The following is a 14,356-nucleotide window of genomic DNA, read 5'->3' as shown; positions in this document are numbered from 1 at the left end:
TGCATCCACTTCCATCAGTTATTGGATGAGAATTCCAGCACGACTGTTAGGGTGGTTGGCCATCTGATCACCAGACTAGGTCAGATCAGGCTTTCTCTCAACCATTGCCAGCAGACTACAGAGGATGTATCATTGTGGATTTCTGGGGACCTCTCCAGCATGCTGCCTATTCCTGTTCTCATGTGGTCATCATTTATCATGGTCTGTTATTCCTTGTTCTTCCTTTGAATTTATTTATTTTTGACACAGGTTTTTCAATGTAGTTGCAGGTGGCCTTAAAACTAATCATGTAGCCCAAGCTAGCCCTGGACTTGAGCCTCAGCCTTCAAAATGTTGTGGTTATACAAGCTTGTCACAGTGCCCACTGTGAGGCTAACTTTTGAAGACCATCATAAAGAGCCCTGTTGTGGTCTGAACAAAAATGGCCCTCATAGCCTCACAGGGAGTGGCACTATTGGGAGGTGTGGCCTTGTTGGAGTAGATGGGGCCTTGTTGGATGAAATATGTCACTGGGGACGGATGGGCTTTGGCATTTCAGAAACCCAAATCAGGCCCAGTGGCTTGCTTTCTTCCTACTGCCTACAGATCGGGATGTAGAACTCTCTCAGCTATCTCTCCAGTACCTGTCTGCCTGTGTGCTATCAAGCTTCCCTACATGATAATACTGGACTAAACCTCTGAACTGTAAACTAGCCCCAACTAAATGTTTCCCTTTGTAAGAGTTACCATGGTCATGATGTCTCTTCATAGCAATAAAACTCCAAGAAAAGCCTCTAGTTCCTATTTTACAGAAAAGGTATTAAGGTATTATGGATAATCTCTCTTGGGGCTAATTCTGGGGCCGCATCCATCACTAGCATATAATATCACCCCAGCTCACCTTTCCCTGCACAATGCAGAGGGAGGATGTTCAGAGTGGTGCACAGGCAGGATAGCCTATATGTGGCAGGCTAACAGGAACTAGTGAAATCTTCCACTGGGCAGATATGGAATGGATCTAGCTATGGAGCTGGTTCCTTTTATAGCACACCAGAAAAGAACAGTGTGCTGTGGATATTGCTCTGTGTAAATAAAGTTCTGATTGGCCAGTGGCCAGGCAGGAAGTATAGGCAGGACAAGAGAGAAGAGAATTCTGGGAAGTAGAAGGCTGGGGAGGGACACCGCCAGCCGCCGCCATGAAAAGCAACATGTAAAGACGACACTGGTAAGCCACGAGCCATGTGGCAAAGTATAGACTAACAGAAATGGGTTAATTTAAGATAGAAGAAGTAGATAACAAGAAGCCTGCCACAGCCATACAGTTTGTAAACAATGTAAGTTTCTGTGTGCTTTCTTGGTTGGGTCTGAGCGACTGTGGGACTGGCGGGTAAGAGAGATTTGTCCTGACTGGGCCAGGCAGGAAAACTCTAACTACAACAGTGTGTATGTACCAGCAATGCTGATGTCTCCAAAAGGCTTGATCAGTAACAGGAAATTGGAACTAAGGGGAGATTTTTTGTTTTGTTTTTCGAGACAGGGTTTGCACCTTTCCTGGATCTCACTCTGTAGACCAGGCTGGCCTCGAACTCACAAAGATCCATATGCCTCTGCCTCCCGAGTGCTGGGATTAAAGGCTTGTGCCGCCACCGCTGGCGAGATTTTTAAAGGCAGTCGAAAGTAATGATGGAGGAAGGCTCAACTCAGAAGGCTGGTTCTAGGATAAACAGAGGATGACCTGCCTATCCCAGGAAAGTCTGGAGCCTACAGCTTGTCCCTAAGACAAGCTCAGAGCTCCAAAGACACTCCAAGGTCATCATCATGTGTGGCCATACTCTTTCATCATCCTGATCACACCACATATGCCATGAACACTACAAATCAAGTGTCCTTTCAGTTTCTGTCTTCATCAAGCCTTAAACAGTGAAGTCTGAGGCTGCAATGTTTTGTTTACACATCTGTTTAAACTAAAGACTTAAAAACAGATCTCTTTGGTTAAGGGCCAAACTGTAAGCACACAAAGGCATAAATTTGCTTATCTTTGTAATACAAGGAATGGGGAGTACTATCAAAACAGCACAGTGTAAGTAAATTCATTCAAATGGCAGCTGGGTCTAAAGTGACAAAACTATTTAAGGATCTTTTTACAAGGCTGAAAATATTCAAATTAATTATGCAAGGTTATCATAATGCAGGTCTCTGTATTCAACAAAAACTTACATCTAAAAGCTACTCTTAAACCTTAAGCCATCATCTGGGAGGAAAACCCAACTGGTTACAGGGCTCACCCTAAATACATACCAAAGTCACATTTTTTGCATTTGTTATAAAAATGGCAGGCCTGAAAACACAAGCAGATTCAAATCCAAAATCTGTTGTAGGAAGAAGAGGAGACTGAAGTTGGCAACTCTAGCTCCTATCTTCCCAGAAGGTTTAACAACTGCATCTAAAGCAACTTTATTTTCTGGTGGTTTTCTTGGTTTTGACAGGATCAATCACTTTGTGTTCTAGGATAGCCTAAAACTCAGCATATAGCATAGGATGGTACTGAACTTACAATTTTGCTTCAGACTCTGGAGTGCTGGCATTATATAAATGTGTACCTCCATGCCCAGTCTCTAGAATGAAATTTTACAGAACTTGGCTGGTAGATGGCCCAGCAGACAATCTGAGTTCAATCCCCAGACCACATGTGGTAGAAGTAGAGCACTGATTTCTACAAACTATACACACACACACACACACACACACACACACACACACACACACACACACCATGCATGGTGAAACACACAAACTAAATAAATGTTTAAAAAAAACGAAGAAACTGGGAGTTTCGCAGAACTGTGGGAGACAGAAAATAAAGTTACAATTTGACTTGAGGCATGGGACAGGGCATCTTCCTTACTCCATTTTCCATATGCTCCTTTATTAAGTAGCTTCCTTTGCCAGCACTATGACCATCAATGATGAATAACCAACAGGCATGCTGCTCAAACCTGACTAATCCTTCTGCATTACATGCCAGTGTGACTACTTTAATTTGAGAAGTTGAGTTGAAGTTTTATTGTAAAAATGATGGTAGGGATCTACTTTATGCTATATTTTAATATGGGATTTCAGTACCAAGCATTTGGTGAATGCCCACTCCTGTTGCCATTGCTAAGTGGTGGTGGTCATATTTAGAAGCATATGTTATGGTCTTGATTCTCAAGCCACTTGTAACATACATAAATAAAGAACAGATACACATGAGGTTAAGTTACAGTAAGTTTATATACCATCAGCAATGATGACTGGCATCAAGAAATGTATATTAGAAGGTCAGTTAGCAGATTAGGTATGGTTGGAGGTGTAGGGTTCCTCACAAACCTGCAAGTATTTCTATGTTTAAGGAAAACAGAGTATTTTCCCTCTGCTCTCACACTACAATCCACACAAAAGGCTTCTGCTTTCAGTGTGTAAGGGTTTTCTGCACTAGCAGCAGTGGCCATGCACTTGGTATCCTCTAATTTAATTTTGGTACCATCTCTCTAAGACTAGCATTTCCCTGACTCCAGATGCCAATTGCAAGCCTCAGTTTAGCTCAGCTGTGCCTGTTAGAGCAGCTTACAGAACTTAAGAGAACATTGGCCTCTGCTCATTAGTTGATTACTCAGGATACTCCACATACTGAAGCAATATGCAGAGGCAAAGTTGTAGGGGTGTGGTATGGAGCTCTCATGCCCACCCTGGGTATGCCACACTATAGTAACCTCCACATGTTCAGCTATTCAGAAGATCAAAACCCATCCTCCTTGGGTTTTATGGATATTTTACTACACAGGCATAATTGCTAGCAGGCTGGATGGGGAAACCCAGCAAGGCCTGTCTGCCCCATTGTTCTTCTTAGCCTCCTCCCTCTAGGAATGGGACAGGACCCTTCTGGGGTGAGGATCTTAAGTCAGGGAATTCCTATAAGGTTGGCCCTAAAACAAAATGGCAGTATTGGTAGAAGACGGGTACCTAGGACCCACTTTGGAGAGGGCATTATAAGTCAAACAGTGGCCAAAACCAAAACATGTGTATCAGAATATCACTATTTCTCATCCATATAGAAGACTCCATCTGAATACACTCAGTACAATTTCTGAGTAAGGTGATTTCCAAGAAAATTATAAAGTTGTTCATAGAAAAGATGATTCAAATCACCTAAAGTGTTTGGAACACAGGCTGGGGTAAAGCTCTGTAGTAGTGTGCCTAACAAGTACAAAGGCCCAGTGTTCATCCCCATCACTAAAATCCAAACTAAACCAAACCAATTATATCCAACAATAAAACAAACTCCCCAAGACCAAAACAGTGTCTGAATCCATTGGACCTTGACAAAACTAAACACTTACATCTTCTGAAAAACTATCTATTCAAATATCAACTCACTTTAGGTTATCAGAAGTGAGTCAGAGATATATCCTACTTAGGAAAAATCTATACTTCAGGCTTATTTGAAGAGGTATGCTGAGAGTAGGAAAAATTGTGCTTCCCAAAGATGAACCCCCCATAGGTTACCTAAAACCAAGCAGTAAACCCTGAAACCATATACATATGATTAACATTACATAAACTGAGAGGGTTGTATTTTTACCTGTAGGCACGTGTGTGTGTGTGTGTGTGTGTAAAACAGTAGCAACTAAAGAGAGAGAGGCCATAATGTGGAGAGAGAGCAAACAGGGTGGAGTATATATGGGAGCGATTGGAGGGAGCAAAGAGAAGAAAATGATATAATTAAAATTTAATTAAAAAAGAAGAGAGAAGTCTTAACACAACAGTAATATAACTCTCAAATACCTATTTTAGAGCAAGAACCGGCCACACAAAGTTCTTCTGCTGAGTGAAAAAGAAAAAGCCTAAGAGGAGCAGTTTGTTTCCAGCTGAAGGAGAAACTAGTGGAGACCAGGGAGGAGATAACACATTTGTGGTGGTACATACTGAAAGGCAGAGAGATTTGGAAGATATAAATGCAAAGTTGAATGTTATTCTAAGTAAAGGAAAAGTACAAATCAGGGTTCTCCAAAGGAGAGTTAACATACACAGACACATAGACAGACAGACAGATGAAAGGATTTATTAAATTGGCTTGTCTGAATAGAGGTTGAATAATCCCACAATGGCTATCCATAGGTGAGGAACCAGAGAACTCAGTAGTTGCTCAGTCCAAGAAGTTGAGAGCCAGAGAACCAATAACATATCTCCAATCAGAGGCTGACAGTCTGGAAGCTTCTTGGAGAGCTGCTGATGTGAGCTGGTATTCAAAGCTTAAAGAACTGCCAATGTCTGATGGCCACTGGCAACAACAACAGCAATGTACCCAACTCAGGAAGGATCAAGTCAGTACATGAAGGAGTTCTCATCTAGCCAGAGCTCAGATCATGTTGAGGACAGATCTCCCCACTCAGGTTACCAATCTTCATATTAATTGTCTAGAAATACCATCGAAGACACAATACCCAGAGGCTGATTGCCAATTTTCTTGGCATCTCTCAATCCAGTCATGTTGACAGCTAAGATTAACCAACACAATATTTAGAAAAAGTAAAAAAAATCACGTCTTTGCCAAAATACCTTTGGTAGAGTTGATATTCCTCATAATCTTGTCATGCTTCCTGTGTATGTGTGTGCCTGTTTGTGTGTGTGTTAGTGAGGGCATGCATATACTATACTGTGTACATGTGTATATGGAGGTCAGAGTACAACCTTGAATGTGGGTCAATTACTTTTGACATTGAAGCAGTGTGTCTTTGTTGTTACCCAATGAGTATGCTCCTTGATATGTCTATGCCCAGGATAATTGGCCATGAGTGTCTAGGGACTCTCCTGTCTTTACTTCCTATCTCTCTATGGGAGCACTAGGATTATAGACATGTGTTACTGCAGGGGGCTTTCTTTTGAGTTCTGGGGATTCAAACTCAGGTTTCATGCTTATGTACCAATCAGTACTTTATCCACTGAGTTACATCTTCAACCCTTGCTGCACTTCTTGGGTCCAGATAGAGTTTAACTCTTTGAATTACATTTTTTTTTTTTTTTTAAGGAAGGATGAATTCAATCTAGTTGTTGGTTGTTTTTTAGGTTTATTTGAAATAAATTTTTCAAAAACTAGGTACCTTAGAAAATTAAAAGATTAATATGTCTGCTGTGGGATATTCTGTAGGTTAAATGTGTTGCTCTGATTGGTTAATAAATAAAACACTGATTGGCCAGTAGCCAGGCAGGAAGTATAGGCGGGACATGCAGAGGGGAGAATTCTGGGAAGTGGAAGGCTGAGGCAGAGAGACACTGCCAGCAGCCACCATGACAAGTGAGATGTAAGGTACCGGTAAGCCACGAGGCAAAGTATAGATTAATAGAAATGGGTTAATTTAAGATAGAAGAAGTAGATAACAAGAAGCCTGCCATGGCCATACAGTTTGTAAGCAATATAAATCTCTGTGTGTTTACTTGGTTGGGTCTGAGCAGCTGTGGGACTGGCAGGTAAGAGAGATTTGTCCAGACTGTGGGCCAGGCAGGACCAGGAAAACTCCAGCTATATATGTCACATATTAGAAAATCAAATCTGAAATCTTTAAGTAGAGATCGAAGACGTGAAAGAAAAGCACATGAAAAGACATGGTGAGAAAGGCTACAAGGACGGGAGCTGGCCTGAGGGAGACCCTTAGCTTCCCATCTTAAAATAAGTAAAATAAAATGTGTGGATATTCTTCCCCAAACTCTTCAAACTGATATACAATGATCCCCCCCCCAATTTTATGTTTATATAAAAACTCAGAATTCCATGTGCGGAGGCAGTGTTCTCAGATGACAAGGCCTAAGTGTTTCTATTAAGTGATCATGTCTGATTGATACCATGGTTTTCATAAAGGGATAAAATATAATTTGAAAAGCATTGTTGATTGCTTACTACCCCTTAGTTCATTAGGCAGAATCAATAAAAGTTCAATGAGGCTTTTTACCTCTGAACTTCTATCCTGTTACCAGAAGGCATTATCTGAAGAAATGGCACTTTGTTAATTATTAAAATCTTACAACTGTCTAAACCATGAAGTTTTTCAAAGTCCATTTCTTTGTGCAATCAGAAAGATTACCAGCTAGGAAAAGAGTTAGAATTATACCACTTCCTAATAAGAAAAATTACTTTTGTTAATCTAATCCAATCCAATCCAATGATATCTAAGTTTTTAACTTCTTAAAAAATATATGTATGCATGCATGTATGTATGTTTTCTCTATCCCTTTTCATGGGAAATCAGCTATAGTTCAGGGCAGGTTCTTAATAAAATTAAAGGACTTACCAGGTAGCTAATAAGGTATTCTAAAAGCTTTATTGGTACAATGAGCAAAAAGTAATAATATATAGATAATTACACAGATCCACAGAAGAGTTTAACCCTCACTTGACCCTTAAGCCATTACCATAATTTCAGTAATAAAAATCTATGTTCCATTTTGAGTAATTTCAGCACTTTTTGCAAGGAGTTGAGTGTGTTTTGGATCCTATGAGGAAGGATGCCACATGTTTTCTTGGAACCTAGCTGTAAGAAGGAACAGGCATGTGGGTACAAGAGCACTGGCTTATCCTTCTCCTGTTTAATAAATGAGTACTCTTCACTCAGATGATACATTGTTTTTGTGGAACAGAATATCACCTACAATCAATCTTCCTTCTAGGAATAAAAACACAAAGCTCCTTTCATGCCAATAGTAGTACCATAGCCTTATGCTTCTATACACAGCAATCTCAAAAATCTTAATCCTACTGTTACATGAAAACAAAAACCTATATGATAGAACTACATAAAGTTTATATTGAGATCAAGAAGAAAAATTAATAGACTTAAGAAAAATCCCACTGAGAGTTAATTCTGAAACCATATGCTGTACTTACTGGACTACCTCATAAGCCAGTCAATTACTTTATACCATTGACAATTATCCTGATAAAAATAGAATAATAGGATGCTTTTTCCCTCCAAAGTCTGCTCATTATAAACAGTCTATTCCTCCTTGCTGACTCCAAAGGCTGTATAAAACATGCTGCAATCAATCCACCAAAGCTCACAGAAGTCCTTGCTTTAAGTAATCTACAAAATGTCAATCTAACATATGAAGTTCCTGCTAACACAACATTTTGAGTTTACAGTATTCTCAACAATACTTCAATCTGTGTTAGTTATAAAAAGACACTCCCACCTCAGCCTGACAGCTCACTTAGTTCTCTCATTTACAGCACACTGCAATAATATAAAAAAGGGTTTACTATTAATCCAGGTTTTACTACAAAGCAAACCATTATTTTTCTGTCAAACACTGGCAAGAGTGCCAAGTGTCTGTCATCCAATTCAGGGGATTAAGTCTTCTTTTATAGTCTGATACTTGTACCAATTTATAAAAATACAGATATAGTTTCTTAGAGTTGGTCACAGTCTATACCTTGGCTTGGATTCAGGCAGCAGAGGTGGACTATGACAGCTGGCAGGAAACTCAGGGGAGCATACATCCTCCCCCTTTAGTCACCATATCTCAGTTGCCATAGTGATTAATCCTTAATTGAATGCTGTCTTTGTACATTCTTTTCAGAAAACTTTAAGCAAACTTAAGTTGAAGACATGCAGTTGATTGAGAAAGGAGGCAGTACATCACCACAGGTTTAACAAAATCGTGTGACACACATCACCACAGGTGCAGTGAAGTCTGTGACACACCTCACTACAGGTGCAGAGTTCTGTGACACACAGCACCACAGATGCAGAGTTCTGTGACACACATCACCACAGGTACAGTGAAGTCTGTGACACACATCACTACAGGTGCAGAGTTCTGTGACACATATCACCACAGGTGCAGAGTTCTGTGACACACATAACCACAGGTGCAGAGTTCTGTGACACACATAACCACAGGTGCAGAGTTCTGTGACACAGCACCATAGGTACAGAGAAGTCTGTGACACAATGACTTTAATAAAGACATCATCACTCCTTTAGACACTTAAAACCTTTCTTTCTGGTCTGAACTGAAACAGAAGACATGTGGGTTTTCATTCCAGATATCCTATCTTTTAAAAGGAGTTCTTTACAAAGAGGACTTTAGCAAAATAAAAATTTTCTTTTTGTTATGGTTGAATAGTATTCAATAGTGAATATGTATCACATTTTCATTATCCATTTATCTCCTGAAGGACATTTAGGTTATTTCAATTTTAGAACAGCAATGAATATTGCTGAGAGGTATAATGGAGTAAGATGTCAAGTCCTTTGGGCATATGCCCAAAAGTAGTATAGATGAGTAGATCACATGATAGATTATTTTTTGCTTTGTGATGATTCTCCATACTGATTTCCATAACAGGAAAGCTATACCCATGATTCCTCAACAATATGGCTGCCTAAACAAAACTCAAAATAACATCAATATGACTATTTCCTTCTATTGAAAGGGAAAATATCATGGGGTCCACTATACAAAGAACTACAGGCAACTAATGACTGCTGAGACAAGGAGAATTCTCTCCCAGGGATAAACCTTCTAATTTAGTTACCAAATACAAGGTGGTTAGCTCTGAAATCATCTATATAATACAAACAACAAAAATAAATACAACAGGTTATATTTATAATATTTATGCATATGGATATACATACATACATACACGTACATATACAAATGTATATGCAACAACAATCAAAGAAAAAGAGTGTGGTGGGCAAGGTAGGTACTGGAGGGAGGAAAGGGAAGAAGGGAAGTAATATAATTATATTTTAATTTAAAAATAATTTTAAAAAATAAAAATAAGAAACAAGTATAATTAAAGGTAAAACATGTTCTTACTGTGCACACTATTTCATATTTGTATTATCAAATAACAAAAGTATAAATATAAATTGATTTTGAGAGTGAGAGGTTTTAGTTTAGGACATCTATAAAATGTTCTACAAATAAAAAAAAAATATATAAACTATAAGAACCAAAAAGAAACATGAAAAAGCTAGTACATTTTAGGCCTTTCCTAAAGACACTGGTGAATTTTTAAAGTAGATTCACAGTTTTTGTTACTTTGTTTAACAATTATTAGCTTAAAAATATCGAGAAGCTCTGAGGGATCGCAGGAGTTATCTAGTGCTGTGGTGTCCATTAATTCTTTTACAAGTGTTCCACTGTATATATATTTCTTTGTAAGTTAGCCAAAGGCTGGAAGTGAGCCTCAATTACAGTATTCCCCACACAGCAAAACACTAGAATACTGTAACCACTGTTGTTTACCTATTAATTACTTATAAATATACAGGTTTACTTTGTTTTGCATCTAGCTGCAAACATATAATCTTTTGAAACATGTAAATTTTTAAATAGAACATTGATGATAAATATGAAGTACTTAGAAGAAATCTCATTAATCAAGAAGATTCTGGATTTGAGTTCTATAGATAAGCTACTAGTCTTGTAGGTGGGAAGTCTGTTTTATTTTTAAGATTTCAGGAGCAAGAGGTTTCCAGGTATTCCTTCTTTCCTTCTTTCCTTCTTTCCTTCCTTCCTTCCTTCCTTCCTTCCTTCTTCCTTCCTTTCTTTTTTCTTTTTTCTTTTTTTTTTTTTTTTTTTGAGACAGGGTCTTTTTACATAGCCTTGGCTGTCCTAGAACTCACTATGTAGACCAGGCTGGCCTCAAACTCAAAGTTCTGTCCCTGACTGCCAGGATTAAAGGCATGCACTAATATGCTTGGCTCCAGGTATTTCCTGAGACTGTGATGGCAATCTCCTTTGTTCTTCCTTCATTCCTTTCTTCTTCTTTTTTCCTTTTTGTTTGTTTTTTGAGACAGGCTCTCTCTATGTAGTCCTGGTTGTCTTGGTACTTGCTTTTTAGAATAGGCTGGCCTCCAACTCAGTTATCTGCCTGCTTCTTCTTTCCAAATGCTGTGATTAAAGGCATGCTCCACTACCACTTGGCCTATTTCCTTTCTTCTTGTTCCCCAATAACTACTCAACTTGTTTTTCAAAACTTCAAATTTATTGTTGCCAATCACTTCTACACAAGTGAGTGATAGAAATATCTCACCAAAGATGTGAGTTTCAGTAATTTTCTCAATAAAGATCTTGGAACAATACTGCCCAGAATGATGAAATCAGTGACTGTAATCACTCTTCACACAGATTGTTGAGATGGCTTTTGCAAACCTGGATGGAATTTTACTGTATTGATGTAAGGAAGTCAGTTATAGAAATGACTGTTCCTGGCCCACTAGCATTGGTGGCATGGGTGGATCCTCTTGACCTACTGCTCTCTTGCCTTATACCCTTAGGGGGGATTATCAATGCACCTGGAGCGTCTGTTTTTTAGTGAGGCTGGCAGGCTAGCAAGTCTCAGCTATTTTGTCTCCACTGGCCACAGTGCTGGAGTTACAGGCAAAGTGTCCATGTCCAGCTTTTTACATGGGTGCTGGGGATTGAAACTCAGATTCTCATGTTTTCCAGCAAGCTTTCCTTACTTACTTAGTCATCTCCCCAAGGCCCTGATCAACTGTTTTAAAACTTCTTCCAATCTTCATACACACCACAGGTTAGCCATTAAATAGCAAATTTAATCATATTCCCTGAAAAATGTCCTCTAAGCTTAATGTGGTATGAGAAGATACTCAAGCCTGGAAGACCCGGCACTGAGAAGGGAAGTGGGCACCATGTCCCACCCGTCTTAGTCAATGTTCTATCGCTGTGAAGAGACTATGGCAACTCTTATAAAGGAAAACATTTAATTGGGACTAGCTTACAGTTTCATAGGGTTAGCCAAATATCAGCATGGTGGCACATAGGCAGACATGGCGCTGGAGGAACTGAGAGTTCTACATCCCAGTCTGTAAGCAGTAGGTAAAGAGTGAGATACTTGGCCTGGCTTAGGCTTCTGAAACCTCAAAGCCCAACTCCAGTGACACATTTTCTCCAACAAGACTATTATCTCCTAACCCCCATCAAGTAATGCCACTTCCTAATGACCAAGCATTCATATATATGAGCCTACAGGGGCTATTACTATTCAAACCACCACAACCTCCAACCAAGAAGCAATTGTCATTGATAGCTGCTAGGAGAATGAAAATCAGTTTTCTTCAAAGGAATGACACTGGGTGTATTGACCACATCCCAGGGAAGCCATATGCTCAGGAACAGTTAGCCAACACAAAACAAACTCCATGGTCTATTTTGTGTGTGTGTGTGTGTGTGTGTGTGTGTGTGTGTGTGTGTGTGTGCGCGCGCGTGTGCTCGTTATAACCTCTTTTTTTTTTTTTTTTTAAGAGAGAAAAATAATATGAAGTGGGGTGAATAAAGAGGAAGGGACCTGGGATGAGTTGGGGGAGGGGAATGTATGTGACCAAAATATATTGTATGAAAAGTTTTAAAAATAATGATAATAAAAAAAGAAACCTCAAGGGATAGATACCCTGCCTCTTTCATGGTAAGAGATGTACCTCATTACAAAAATTGTATGAAGAGACAAGATTTCAGTGCTGTTCACTCTAAAATGTTGAGGCCAAAACAGGTTAGAGGGGAAGTGTACTTTTCTTTTCATGCCTTTCTTAAAGATGGCTCCAAAGAGGCTGCTTATTGCCTCTACATGTGGGAGACACTTTTCAAGCTCACATCTAGGTGAACTGTGTTAACTGTGACTTTCTCTTTGTGACCAATAACTAGGTAAATTATCTCATTAACTCCTACCATTGTTAGTATACACAGAGATATCTGACTACCCATGTTTACTGCAGTACTATTTACAATAGAAAAGATAAGAACCAGCACAGATGCATTAGTTAATGAATGGATAAAAAAATAAAATATATACACAAGGGAATTTTTAAATTCTATCACAGAGAAGAATGAAATTATGTTCATCGCAGGAAAATGGATGGAAGAGGATCATTATCATGTGAAGCAAAAAATAAGCCTGCCTGAGAGACAATTACTACATGTTTTCTCTTGTATGGAGATTCTAAATAAAATAAAAATATAAATAAATAACATGGAAGTAGGAAAGTGATTATGCAAGTAGAGGAAGTTGTCTAAAAAGAAGAGGGGAGAAAAAAAAAAAAACACAAGAGGCTAATGGGAGAGCAAAGAAAGAGTAAGTATCTCATGCTTCCCCTCGGAAGAAAAACCTAAACTTGTATATTAAAATGTGTCCTTTTAAAATCCATTATCACATTTACCCTAAGGATATTATTATAAGGTGATGGACTCTTTCCTAGATCATTTATCCTCTACCCCATTAAAAAATTCCGGATGAGGAGCCGGGGAGAGAGTCAGTAAAGTGCCTGCTGTGCAAGCACAGGGATTTACATTAGGATCACCAGAGCCCACTAGGAGCCAGGCCCTGTGACTTGTGTCTGCAATTCCAGTGCTTGGGGGGAAAGGGAAGGGGACAGAAATGTGTGGCCACACAGTCTAGCAGGATCCATAAGCTCCAGGCTCAGAGACCCTGTCTCAAGAAATAAGATGGAGAGAGACTGAAGAAGGCACTTCACATAGACCTCTAGCCTCTATACACACATGCACACAAATCTCAGATTACAAATTTCCTTCAAATTATATGGTTGGTAGGTAAAGCTTTGATTCTCTTAAAACTGGTATTTTCTGTTTCTGTAGTCTTCCCTCTGTCCCATGCTCAGTGATTCTCAGCAGGGTGTTGCAGCATTTGGAGTAGAATGGTTTTTTTTTTTTTTTTTTTTTTTTGCATGTGAATTCCCTCCAATCCACTCAGCCCAACACAGTCATTTTTGCCTGTTCAGCATCTGGTCAAAGTGATCATCCAAACTCTAGCTGAGACATTATTGGTTATTTCCTTTGTTCTGCCCACTGGAAAGCTCACAACTGTCATGTCAGAAAGATGTCTAAATAGACTACACTGACCTAGCTATCTGCAGTTTACCCTTCTTCCTTTCAGTCATCAACTTTTTAATTTACATTTCTCTGGTCATGAGTTTTACTTTACATTCTGGTTTTATTGTTAAGATAATCTGAATCCAAATGAAGATAGTTGGAAAGTTCAGAGGGATTTCCACCAGCTTCATTCTTAAAAGCAATACTACATTATATCAACTGTTATATGCAACATGTACTTTTAGCTCCAATCCATAAAACAATAAACATTAAGCTTTTAGATAAATACACCAATAAAAACATTTTGAAAAACCTCTGATGAAAATAAATGATCATGTATAAACAAAAAAATTATTTATATAAGGCTTTATTTCCATGTAGCAGCAATCTTAAGCAGGAAAAATCCATAGGTTTTATTACTTTAATATTATGAAAACCCTTCATAAAAGCCTATATGAAGCTTTTAGATGAAAAAAAAAAACCT

The 14,356-nt window shown here is 38.9% G+C and overlaps 1 protein-coding gene across 8 annotated transcripts in view; it reads right to left on the bottom strand.

Moving 5' to 3' along the window:
- Positions 1-14,356, bottom strand: part of Ercc6l2 (ERCC excision repair 6 like 2) — a 166,249-nt gene that overhangs the window by 89,088 nt on the left and 62,805 nt on the right. The window lies entirely within an intron of this gene.

Source organism: Onychomys torridus, chromosome 5 (genome assembly GCF_903995425.1).
Source record: "Onychomys torridus chromosome 5, mOncTor1.1, whole genome shotgun sequence".
Taxonomy (NCBI): Eukaryota; Metazoa; Chordata; class Mammalia; order Rodentia; family Cricetidae; genus Onychomys; species Onychomys torridus.
The sequence above is the reverse complement of the archived record's forward strand: the minus strand, read 5'-3'. Positions and strand labels throughout refer to the sequence as shown.